Source organism: Poecile atricapillus, chromosome 12 (genome assembly GCF_030490865.1).
Source record: "Poecile atricapillus isolate bPoeAtr1 chromosome 12, bPoeAtr1.hap1, whole genome shotgun sequence".
In the NCBI taxonomy this organism is placed as follows: Eukaryota; Metazoa; Chordata; class Aves; order Passeriformes; family Paridae; genus Poecile; species Poecile atricapillus.
The window spans coordinates 18,644,194-18,658,226 of record NC_081260.1 but is presented as its reverse complement, the minus strand read 5'-3'; the positions used below and the strand labels follow the sequence as shown (position 1 = coordinate 18,658,226).

At 36.9% G+C, this 14,033-nt stretch overlaps 1 protein-coding gene across 1 annotated transcript in view; it reads right to left on the bottom strand.

Annotated features, from left to right (window-relative positions):
• Window positions 1-14,033, bottom strand: part of DIAPH2 (diaphanous related formin 2) — a 184,671-nt gene that overhangs the window by 72,198 nt on the left and 98,440 nt on the right. The window lies entirely within an intron of this gene.

Below are 14,033 nucleotides of genomic sequence, written 5' to 3'. Positions count from 1 at the left end.
AATTCTTTGTGGATTCTTTCCTGCCCAGCCATGCAGCTCATGCCTCAGGCTGCCTGTATTAGGTTCCCTTTTTTGAGGCTGTAATTTCACCAAACTTAGAAAAATGAAATATCCACCCACTCGTCCCAGCAAACTGACAAAAGCTTTGAGAAATTATTAGTGAGAAAAACACCATGGAACAACAGAAGTCTTTTTTTTTTTCCTTAGGAAGTGTGGAAGCCTAGAAATGAGACTGAGATTGACTTTCATCCCAGCAGCCATCATTAAAAGTTTGACATAATGCTTTTAAATAGAAAAATGTGGTGCTTTTTTTCTCCCTATGTGAAAAAAAAAAAAAAAACAACATAAAAAAATTAACAATTATTTTGCAAATAGAGGAAGGGTGCAAGCTACTAAAGGAAATATTGGTTTGCCTCAAAGCAAGTGCATTTTAGTCTGCTCTTTTCTTCTCTGGGCTTGTTTGGAGCCACAAAGTCACAAATCACTGGGAAAAAACCACATCTGCTCCAGGATTAAACCAGCTCTGCTGACACAGAACTGGGGCTGATGAAAGCGTTTGCTGCACACATCAAACCCCAGAATAAAAGACACCAGTGACTCCCTGAGCTCCAGAAACCCTGCAGCCCAGCTCCTCGTGGCTTTTCCATGGAACAGCTCCTTCCCTGGGAATTCTGGCTGCTGCCAGGGCAGAATTCTGCCCTCTGCTTCAGCCCCTCTCATTTAGAGCCTCCTTTCTAATTACTCCCCACTGCAGAACAACAACCTGCAAAACTAAACAGGGACATGGAGAAATCTGAAATAAAACCCCATTTCTTTCTGCCATCAGACTGAACCCAAAGAACTGAGCCTGGGAGTTCAGGTGGATGCTCTGTTCACGTTTCACTTGGATGCTGTGAGGACCTGAGAGGTACCAAAAGCGTCACTGCACGAGCCACAGGCAAGCACAGCAAAGCTGAAAATACCTTCCATGGGAAAGAGGCCAAATATCCCACCTGGATTTGCCCACTTTAACTAATGGGAGAGTACAAAAATAAACATTTAAAAATTGGTTCTTAAAAGTATGACTGAAAACTTCAGCAATCCCAAGTTTTCCAAGCAATCCTCCCAATTAAAGCCTCGGTGGCCTAAGAGCAAGGCTGGCAGTTCATAAAGTTTATTGAGAAACAGGAACCAACACAGTGATGGATATTAATTCATATCAAATCAAGATTTTGAAACAATATCTGCCTATACAGTGCCACAGCAGCAGCAATACCTAATTCTCAGTTTACTGAAAACAAGTTTAACCTGCTTGATTAGAATTCCAAGCTTGGACTGCTGAGTTGCTCATCTCAAGATAAACCTGGTACAGTTCAGTCTTCAGTGACATTTAACTGCACAAAAGGAAATGAAAGTTTAATGGCAAGAATACATTAAATAGGTAATAATGGCACATTACTGAATTATTGAGCACAGTCTAAAAATTTTAGAAAAACATGAATTGCCGTAGAGTCAGCAGATTGCTGTCGTGAGCAGCTCACCAGAAAGAAATACACATAAATGTACAAATTAATTTAGTGGATCCTTTGGAAACAATTTTACATAATACAAACCCAAAAATGATCAAAAAGTCATAAAAAACAAAGAAAAATACTTTGACAATTCCAGATTTGCAGCCTATTCTTGGAGACAGAGCTCCCAGTTCTCCACTGCTGTTGCACACTCACATTAGAAATAAGCACAGTAAGCACTAAAAATCCCCAGTACTGCTGCTGAAAATTGATATTTTAAAGCACCACTCTAGAAATAGACACTGTAATTTCAACATGATTATTTTTTATCTATTAAGTACCAAACTGCAAGTAAGAAATGTCTTTAACAAATGGCCTGCAAGACAAAGGGATGTCAGCAAGACGGATGAACGGGGTGAGCAAAGAGAGAATTGAGTATTTCAACCGTGCTTAATTTTGTAAAGACAAAGCAGAGCTGTAAAGACAATAATTCCCAGTCACAGACCATGCAATATTAACAAAGTTACTGACAGAATCTGGGTGCTTCATCCAACCTTCCTACCTGTAAAATATCAGTAATTTAAAGATTCCCCTGGAAATGTCCTGATTGAGCCTCATTCCAGGGGAGCACAGTCAGATATGCCAACATAACCTCATGACAAAAATCAGTGAGGAATCTGAGCTGTGTCAGCTTTGTGTACCAGCAATGTTTAATTCCAGCAGTTTTCCTGAAAAGAGATGGAAGCTTTACCAAGAGCTCATTTAAAAACTCTAAACTTGGTTTTGTTCTCGACACTCCAAACCAAAACCACAGATTTTTTCACTGGCAAGTTTAAAGGTGCTTGTTCAAGTAGGAGAAAGGACTTTATTTGGAAGCTCGTTTTTACCACATTTTCTTGTAAAACACTGCAGAGCAGGATTCTGGCTTGAGGAACACCAGGCTAAAAATCAGCTTTAACTTGTTAGAAGAGAACATTTGAGTCACGGTGTCATCTTTAATGAAGGCAGCACAAGAGCTCTTAGTTTCTAATCTCCCAGCTCATTCATAATAGAGCATTCTTTGAACTGAACTGTGGCAATGCAAACAGGACTTATTAACTGAAGACAGAAATTCAGCTTTAATAGCAGTAAGTCATTTCCACTGATAGCTCTATTTTCACCTGCTATCAGGATGTAAACACATGCTAACAATTTTATCACTCACACTCCATCCATAATGCATCTCTGTGCCTGCACAGCAGCCAAGACTTCTGGAGCATACACAGATAATTATGAATCACAATTATATCCCTAATCTTTTTTTCCCGTTGGAAGCCTTTGCAAAAACAAAACAAAACAAAAAAAAAAATATGTAGAAATCTTCATTGCAAGACACTTCACTCTACCCAAATTAGAACCCAAAGAAACCAAGAGCCATAGCAGGAGCCCAACTTTATCTGTGTACACAAAACCATGTGCTTCTGAAAAGCTTAAAGATTCCCTAATAAAACACCCATAAAAAGCTCAGTGTGAGAATTTCCTTCTCATTACAAAGCAAATTACCTCATCATTCAGCATCTGACAGAAGAGCTCAGGAAAAAAACCCAAACAAACCAAACCACAAAAGATCAGTGGATTCTCAGCTACCTTTGAGCCAGGAGGGATCTTCCTCTCCCTTTGTTCCATTAGTACCTGAAATTATCATTAATTACCAGAATTATGTAACACGATTGCATTTGTTGCAAAAATTCAGGATTTTGAGAGGGTTTTGTGCTCGTGGAAATGAAGCACAGGAAGGTCACACCCATGCAAGAACAACCCTGGCTGTGACCTGCTCCTGCTCCCAAAATCTCAGAACACCACTTAATTCGTGTTAATTAAGATGAAGCTTTCTGACTGGTGCCTAAATGGCCACAAAACTTTCATCTTGGTAAACACTAAAAGAATCTGCCAGTGTTTACATCCTCAAAGCAATCATATCAGTCCCTAACTCTGCTGCATTCAAACTTCTCCAGGATGGAAAGCCAATTTCCATTGATTCCACCACATTGTTATGCACAGGAGAAAGCCTTTGTCAACATCATTTCAATATTACTTTTTTATTTATACTTCTGTTAACGAGGACACAAAGATCACTGCTCAATTCTCTAAAAGTCCCAGAGGAAGTCTCTGAGCAAAAACTGATAAATGAGGGTCTACTTCATAAAATATTCAGTCCAAGGAGCAAAGCTCCACAGGCTGTGTCTTGAACTGATTTATACTGGGAAAGTTGGCTCCGAGATTTAGGTGGCAAATTAGGATTTTCCTGGGGTAGCAAAAAGAAAACCTTAAAAATTTTAAAAACAAGAGCACTTGGCTCTCCAAAGAGAACACAAAAAGCAAAATTTCTGAAGCCACAGGCTAGAGAGAAAGCAAGATCTTATCTAGCTTAAAAAAGCACTCCAAAATTAGAGCTGGGCATTAACCTAAATTAACCTGAACCACTTGTGGGTTTTATTAGTCAAAGAAAGTTGCTGAACCCAGAAATTGTTTTTCCCATTACCCTAACAGAGAAATAATCCCTGAATTCCATTTTCCCATCTTAAAGAGAGTTTTTAGGAGCTCTGCAACCGCTGGAGGCAAAGCAAACCTTTCATCCTTTATCTCCACTGATGACATCACCAGGATTCTGAAAGTGCCTTCAAACTGCCTGACAACAACAATCATCCACATCTTAATTCTCATTTCTGATATTCTGATGTTTAAATAATTTGAAACAGTCTGAAGAATGGTATTTGTAGCCTTTTTTCAAACTCAAATATCTTATTTATTTTGTGGTGGCAAACAATTAATCACTATTCCTGCATTAATTAGAAGGCAGCAGAGAGAACATGATAGTCAACAATATATCAAACAGAAAATGTTGCCAGAGTAATGGATTTGTAGCATCCCTTCCCTGGAGAACAATTAGATAAAAATCTCTTTAGATGAAGAAAAACAAGAAAGAAAACAACAGAAATGCAGCTCGTACATATGAAATGCTGTTGTTAAATTAGTTTTGCATAATATATTCAAATTAGCTGTGACTGTTTCAAAGAACATAAAGTGTTGACACGTTCAAACAACGAGAAAAAAAACAGTTTTTAGGTATTTCAGCAAAAAAAAAAAGCCTGGTGGCCACTCCTAGAAATATTTTATTAGCTTTGGATCACATAATCGATGATTTAAACAATAATTCCAGCTCTGAATCTTTCAGGGCAGGATGTTTGAGCTGTCACCTGCACCCCATGCTGCAAGCAGCAGAGCTGATGGTTACTGCATGGAGAGGAAGCTTTTGGGAAAGGTTGGGGAAGGAAAAGAGAAATTCCCCTCTGGAATTTTAGGTTTCCCTTAGGGCTGCCATGGCAGAAGTCCTCAATTCCTTGTTTGGAGAAATCTGAAAACCTGTTGATTGTATAATTGTTATATTGTATATATATATGTACACATATATCTATATTTATATATATGTATATCTTATAACTGGTGATTGTATAATTATTATATTATATATATGTATATAGTGTAACTGTTGATTGTATAATTGTTATATTGTATATATATAGATATATATATTATAACTTGATTGTATAATTGTTATATTGTACACTTATGTATAACTTATAACTGCTGATTATATATACACAATATAAAAATTATACATGTATATCTTATAACTACTGATTGTATAATTGTCATATTGTATATACATACCTTATAACTTGATTGTATAATTTTTATATTATATATACATATATGTATATAGTGTAACTGTTGATTGCATAATTGTTATATTGTATACGTATACATGTATAACTTATAACTGCTGATTATATATACACAATATAACAATTATACATGTATATCTTATAACTATTGATTGTATAATTGTTATTTTGTATATATATATGTATATCTTATAATTCATGATTATATATACACAATATAACAATTATACATGTATATCTTATAACTATTTATTTCATAATTGTTATATTGTATATACATATATGTATATAGTGTAACTGTTGATTGCATAATTGTTATATTGTATATATATGTATGACTTATAACTGCTGATTATATATATACACAATATAACAATTATACATGTATATCTTACAACTATTGATTGTATAATTGTTATATTGCATATATATGTATATCTTATAACTATTGATTGCATAATTGTTATATTGTATACATATATATGCCTTATAACTTGATCGTATAATTGTTATATTATATATATGTATATAGTGTAACTGTTGATTGCATAATTGTTATATTGTATATATATGTATAGCTTATAACTGCTGATTATATATACACAATAAAACAATTATACATGTATATCTTATAACTATTAATTATATAATTGTTATATTGTATATATATGTATAGCTTATAACTGCTGATTGTATAATTGTTATATTGTATATATATATATATATATATATGTATATCTTGTAACTGTTGATTGTATAATCAAGAGCCCACATGTTCCAAATCAAGGAGGAAAAAGAATTTTATGTCACCTGAGGAAAATAACAACCCATGGAACACCTTTATTCAAATTGAGATTTGTTCAGCACAAACAGCTGCTGCACTGGTGTTCACAAACTCAAGCAGAGGAGAAAATGAAAGTGAGAGACTGCATGAAAATGAATTTATTTTGCACCTTTATTTTGAATAGGAGGTGCCTATGTGAAGCCACACATCAAACATGATTTGAGTAAAGTGGTGCATGTCCCTCCACTCCTCTTTCCCCACCAGAAATAATTTTTGGGATTAATAACTTGGGCAATTATTTGCTAGAAGCTCACCACTGCCTGCAGACGAACTGCCTGGTCCCCAGTGACTGGGATTAAACCAAGGAAAAGTCAGGAAAGTGAAGTTATCCCTCAAAATTCTGTTTCAGACACTTGAAAATGTCCTTTAAACAACTGCTCTGGCCAGAGGGAAAAGGCAGGAGCAGACTCACAGGGCAATCAGGATCTGAAATCCATCATTCCTTTACCTCTCACTGCTCAGTGACATCCCTCCCCTCCAAAACACTTCAGCCCTTCAAAAAAAAAATGTGTGGAGAAGTGTGGAGGGCAAAAAGCAGCTCCACCAACAGCAGCAGTTTTGCTAAAGCAGAATCTCAGGACAGTTTGATTTTTGGGATTGAAAAGCTGCAGCTCCAGGGATTTATAGAATGCGCTTCCCTTTCAATTTCTGATTTTAAAATAAGCATACAATAATTAGAGGATGGACTTCTAATGGACTATCACTCTAATAAAGCACAGTGCTTGACAAAAATATCTTTCAGTCATCTGGATAACTTGGTTTAATATAAATTTAAGGATGAAAGCCCAGTTTCCCTCAGGCAAAGATTTACAACCAAGGAGCCCTTAAATCTCTGTTACATGTACAGAAGTAGAGTTTTGTTCATGGAATTTCATTCTTTGGAATCTGTACATGACTTTTTCTCCTGTTTAATTGTCCATGTGCTCTGTGAACTGCTGGCAGAGAAGTTCTGCCCCCAAGCAGCCAACACAGGCTCTTTTTTATTCTCTCCTCCTTCCCCTCCCCAGCTCTCTCTGCAGCTCCCTCAGCTCTCAGGAGAATTTCAGGGGATGTCTCAAGGTGCAGAACAGAGCAGAGCTCCCTCCATCATCCCAGGGATTCAACCAAAAATCCAACAGAGATCTCTGATCTAATGCCTGCAGTTAAATGCACAAAAATCCATACCAGGCAATTTACAAAATATCTGTTTTTTGAGAAATGAAAAAAATGGAAAAATAAATGACTGGAAGTTCTTGATTCTCCCCCATCTTCACCTCCTGAGTTTCATTCTGCCTCACATTTGTGACATTCCCCAATTTCTCCTTTTATTCACACTACAATGGGATGCACAGCTTATCTGCACACTCCTGTTCACAGAGCTCTTACTACAACCCAGTATGAAAGAATCAATATAATCTTATGTCTTCTCATATCAGGGCTTTCCTTTGTAAAAAAGAATGAAAATCTGAAGGTAGAAATAAACTGTCAAAGAAAATTGATATTGTGCTTTGCATAACACAATTTTCAGTTGTAATGTTCCAAAGTTCTTGTATTTTAAACTATTAACTTTATGAAAACTCTGCCTTAGTCCAGACCAGTAAAAATACAAAGGATCATTTTCCAAAGGGATTTGTCTTTTCTTTTTTTTTTCCCTGACATCAAATAGTTGTAAGAGAAGTGAACATTGTGCAGTAAAACATGACACATTATTAGGTGCTTTTCAAATTCAATCCAAGCAAAGATTACACCTAAATAATCCTATAGTTATCACCTGGAACACGGTGAGCATTTCCACTTTGCTTTAAGATGGATCAAAGAGGGGAAAAAAAAGAAAGAAAAGAAATATTATGTGATAAGAAAAGGAGTGAAAAGCTCTTAAAAAAGCACAGTTGAGTCTGGCAAGAGAAGAGATTTAATTCTTTCTGTGCACATCTGAACGAGGGGGAAACAAGGAGAGAAAACCCCTTGAAAGAGCAAGAGCAAGGTAACGAAAAATGAGTCCCAAGTGACCCTGAAAATCCAGCTGAACTGGCTAAATTCACCATCTGGGAAAGTTTACAAAAGCTTTTCTTAGACATGACTGAGGGTATATAAACAGTTTTATGTTAGTTCACAGATTCAATATTCCTATAAAAAAAACAGGATTTTTCATGAAGATTAATTACTAACACTTCTCTTTAATATTTTTTTTTTGGTTTCTGTGTGGTGCTTTGACTTTTCCTCCCCCCAGGTCTGCTCACAGCTATTTCTGAGAGGTTCCTCATCCTCCCAGCCCCACAGCTTCAGAGTGCCCTGACTTCTCTTTATGCCATCAATACAAAGGGAAAAACATGAAACCAACACTTGACAGTGCCACCTCTGCACCACAAAATAAAGAACACACCCTTAGCAAATATTCTAATTAATGAATTTTACTTTCTCAGGAACATACTGTTAATACTGCAATTCTTACTGTGCTGAGTTTCTGGATTTTTACCTCACAAGAAAGAGCAGACACAATTTACCCTGCCATGAGCCACATCCTCCCAGAGGCACAAGTCCATTACTGTTTATCTCCATTATAGTGGAGAAAAACCTCTCCAAAGCTTTTCCTCACACTCTTAGGTCTTGATTCCTGATCCACAACCCTTCTGTATTTTTCTCCTTTGCGTGTGAATTATGGACTGATAATTTTAATCTGGTAATTTAGCTGCTAGACTAAATTTTGTTACAGACTCTCTACAGAAGCAGGTAGAGAAAAATGGATTTCCCAGCAGCCCCTGAAGAAGCTGAATGCTCCCTTACCCTACTGAACATTTTGTTACCTCTCATCATGCTGTGTTCACACCCTTAAGGCAGCCTTGTCTCAAAGCAAATCAACAATTTTCACATTACTGGTCAAGCACTGAAACACAGATTTACTAATAGCTCCCTCCTGGCTTATATCATGTTTTGTTCATAAAAAAATGGAATATCTCATGATCAATTACGCAGGCCTGGGTAGAATTCTTTTCCCAACAATGAAGATGAAGATATTAAAATACATAGATATAATAAAGGGAATAAAACCAAGTACCAATCAAAGTGCTGTAAAAAGCACATACCAGGATAAAAACAAACATCTGGAATCTTGCCAGATGACCAATTTAAAGTTTTTCAAATTCCATTTCACTGAGCAACATGCAGACTACATCAAATTAAGCAATTCACATGAAATATCTAAACAGCACGTCTGTTACTTGATGGCTTGCAATAAAAACAGACTAACAATTCTTTGGCTGCTTAGTGCACCACAGAGGAAAATACAGAATTTCAGTATACCTTCAGGAAAATTTCATGCTTGGAGTGATTAAAAACCCACCCACCCACAGAATCACCCACATTCATCCCAGAAAGCTTCGCCATGGCTCGTTAAAGATGAGAAAAAGAGGCTGAAAAACAAAACAGGGGGATTTGGGTTGGAAATGATGGAGGTGTGCTCTGCTTCAAGATACACCTGCTACTCCACACACCCCACAAGAAGCCCCTGTGACTCCACCCTGGCTTTTCAAACTTTCAGATTGATCAGAAGACAGACTGACAGTCCTTTCCAGCAGGATTTCTCACGTCTCTCTTGGAATTTACTCACAATAAACAAAGCAGAGGGCAGAAAAGGGAAGGCTGGAACTGCTGAAGCCTTAATTCCTCTACCAAAGACATGCTCATGTTATCCTGGCTCTCAGTAGGGAAACTGGACTTGACCAAGCAGGAGATTAAAGTTGTTTTTCCACAAGGTTAAACTCAACTTTAATTGGGAAATATCTAATTCTAAAAGGGTTACAGCTTAGTAACCGTGCATGCTCAAAGCACAGGAGTAAATGAAGGAAATGCACTTCCCTTTAAATGGCCAGATAAAAAACCTGCACAGCAACTCTGAAATTAGGTTTGTAATGGCATCACAACAAACTGATTGATTGTTTTCCCCCACTAATTTAGAAAGTTGATTATTTGGGACAATAATTAGCAGCATTGCCATTTACTGTATTAAATAACAAACCAAACACAACTGGTTCCAGGCCAGAGAAGGAGAGCCATTCCATTAGAACAGCAAAATCATTCCCCTTTTCTCAGCACTGTATTTTCAGAAGTTCACTTTGACCAAAGATTCACAGCAAACACAGGTGGGTAATGAGCTGCAGGTCTGGAAAATTTATCTGCAGCAGAATCAGAACATTTAACCTCCCCTTAATTCAGTTCTATCTCCTGACCTCCATGACAAACATCCAGTCACACCAAATGTGACACCAGTCATGCAAATATTTCAAAGCTCTTTTAGAAGGGGGATGATTTATTTATTTTATTATTCCAGGGTGAAAAATCAGCAAAGTGACAGGATAAGTAAATGCCACAGGGCCACAGAGGACATTTCTCAGTGGAGATGAAATTGAGTGGTAACAGTTCTATCAAGAGTGTCTGTGAACAACAGAATCTCCAAATAAATAAACAAATAAACACATTTCAGCTCCTGGGAGTGTTTGTGTGAGTGTGCCTGGGCTGCTCAGGGCTGGCATTTCAGAATGTGTCGCTGATGTTGTTCCCTCTAACTGCAAGAGCTCCTGGCCACGTTTCTAATCCACTAATTAGCTTATTTTTAAACTTTTACCTATAAAGAGGCAGCTCAGCACACACAGATCATTCTGTGTGCTGGGGAAACACTCTCTCCAAAGCCTAAGTAAACAGCTGAAGTACATTCGAGCTCAACAACATCAAATACTGGTGGTTTCTATAGCTTAATAATGTCAATTGAATATAAGTAACTAAATATAGCCCAAATTGCTTGTAATCTGATTTTTAGCTTGGCAGGGTCAGTTCTTCAAGAGGATTCAAACTGCTGAGATGCCACGAGCTTAAACAATTAGCAATGCAAAAACAGAGGAGGAAAACTCTGTTTATTCACCGATGCCCTGAATTTCGGGAAAAAGCCTCTAGTTTGGAAAAGAAAAGCAGATTATTTGTACAAACTAATTCTCCCTATCTTCCATCACTGTGCTTTCAGCAGGGGGATTTTCTGCCAGTGCTGATGAAACCCAGCAGCCCCTGAGATGATTTTTAGAATTACAAGCACCAGCAGTTAAATCAAGTGTGTCTTGGTTGCTTTGGCAGCTCCATTTAAATATCAGGCGAGTGTTCAGAGATAAAAGGTTTTTAAATGTAACCTCTCAGAAGATGATACACTGTCAATTTCCTTCTCAAAAGTGCATTTTAGGGATTCTTTCCTTGCATTTGGGGCGATACAAAATAATGCAAATCTGGGGCAGGCAGACTCGGGGCTGTCAAACAGCAAAGCAAATCACTGCAATCTCAAATCTAACACTCAAATCACAAATTTTGCTGTCTTGGAGCTACAAAAACTTCGAAAGGAGCATCCTAGTGCAAAATTTAACATCCACCAACCATGGGATACTTGTTCCTTTGCTCATGCTAACCAATTTGAATAAAACCCTACAGATTGGTGGCACGAGGTGGATATTCTGAAAAACGTTTTATTAATTTATTACCAGTTAATTCCAATTGACACAAGTCTGTAGCGGAGAAAAAAATTAATAAAAGGGATTCCTGGTACTTAAATACAGGCTCTGCTTCAGAAAGTTCCTTGAAACTTGGACAATTTATGTACTAAAATTAATTGCAAAGCAGATGTATGCAGCGTTATTAGGCTTATAATTATTGCTTGAAACATTTTCCATTTAAACATAAAACTAAAGATTCAACAGTAAATAAATCATTACTTTCCTGTGCTGTGCCTTCAACAGGAACTGCAAAGTCTTTCTTCTACTTAGTATTTTAATTTAGAAAAAAAAAAATAGGGGTTTTCTTGTATGAAGCTAACAGAAAGTTAAATTAATCACAAATTTATTTTTTTAAGAAATAATTTCTCATACTTAAATACAAAAAGCTACAGAAATGGCCAAGTCTTAAATAACCAATAGCAAACAGAAGTTTCTTCCTTCTGCTCATTATTATTTATTGATATTAAGAAAATCCTAAAGTTTCAACAAGTTCATCATTGTTTCACCTTAAACAGCTGCAACTTTCTCCTGTCCCCTAAAGCTTGTTTTGAACAGTAAGGAGAAGGAATAAATTGAAATAAATGCTCAAGACTCTAAGAAAACGCTCTGATGACTTCTGTGATGTAACAGCAACTTCAAATGTAACAAATGAAATAATCCACGCTCCATCTAGAAGCAGGAAGGGAGAATTCTCTCCCTACACAATACTCAGAAATATTTTATATGGATAAATAACCATAATTCTCCTTTAGTCAAGAGCTGCACTTGGAAATTAAACCGTTTTCAAATGTCATTTTTGTACAAAGAGAGAACAAGAACTTTATATAAATACTGCAAAAAAGGGTAGATACAGGTTTATACCTGACCTGAAATTTGAAAAATCACTGAAAGGTTCTCTCTTCCAGTTCCCAAAGCCCTCTGCATTGAAAGCCACATTCAAATAAACCACATTTAAATAAACCACATTTAAATAAAATAGGCATAAGGCAGTTACATCAAATGCAGGGACATACACAAAAGCTCCCAGAAATGCTCCCCCATGGGGTTATTTGTGAGAATCCCCTGCTCATGAGCAAATTCAGATATTAATGTACATTTTCCTGCAGAAATGAAGGCACTAGCACATCCCAAATTCCAAAACCAGGCTTTGCTGCTTTCCAGCTCCAAAGGAGCTCATTGGGAATTATCATTACCATGGGAATTCTTGTTCCCTGAGAAGGCAGGAGGCAATGCCCAGGGCTGGGAGGTGCCAGGAGTGTTCCTGCCATTGTCCCTGGCTCTGGGGGGAATTGCTGTCCTGCCTCTGAGCCCCTCTGGATGCTGAAATCCCCTGGATCCGTGGATCCCTGCTCTGGGAACGTTCGCTCCTTCCCCAGAGCTGCCCTAAGAGACTCCACAGGAGAATCATCAGCTGATGCTCAATGCACATTAAATCCTGAACATTCCCACCCCATCAAAGCCCCCAGATTTGTCCCCAGATCATTTCTGTACAACTCAGGTGCATCAAGTGAGGAAATAAACCCCTCACATTCCTCTGTGAGGCTGCAATGGTTATCAGATAGAACTGGGAGCATAAATGCACATCAAGTGAGGATACATGCCTTTCAGGAAGGCAGCTTTTTTATTCCATAAAAAGGATTCTCTTCTAATGAATGGTGTTCCTTGCTGGAAATTAAAATTAGTTCACAAATTGCTGCTGTTCCATTTAATGATAAGATGAATGCACAGTGCTTTGAATTTTTTTTTTTTTTTATCTGCAGTAATTTTTGCGCTTTCATTCATCATTTCCTTAACTTTGCAATTCTTTAAAAATGAGCTTTTAATTCTTCACATGTATGCAATCATTTAGAAAACCCACGTGGCAGCATTGATTGCTCTGGTAGGCAAAAGATTTCAGTAAGTTTGGGCACGTTAATGTCTCTTATTGGGGTAAATGATCCAGGTGAAAAGCAGAAAAGCCAAATAAAGTCTCCATTAAAGGATACACCAGTTCATGGGGGACACGTTGGAGAAATAAATTCATGTCAGATATTTTATAAAATAGAAATAGTAACATAACCAAATAACATATATATATAAGAATATATAATAATATTTTATATATTATATATAAATATTATATATATTCTATATAATATGATAATAATATATATATATATATTATATTTATATAATATATATAAGAACACAGCCCAAGTTATTCTTGTCCAGGTAGCAGGATGACAAAAAGCACAAACCCAGTGACCAAACACGTGCCCTGCTGCCCCTTGGGACAACATTCAAAGCTCTTGGTTATTTCTAGAGGAATAAATTGTTTTCTGGAGGAATAAACTTTAGTGTGTGTGCATGCTGGAAGGGAGAGAGAAGTGGTATTTATTATTCATGTATTTATAGTCCTAAATCAATATTAATGTTAACTCTGTACAAATTTCCATTTGTTCCGTCTGAAATTGCTTTTCAATTCAGT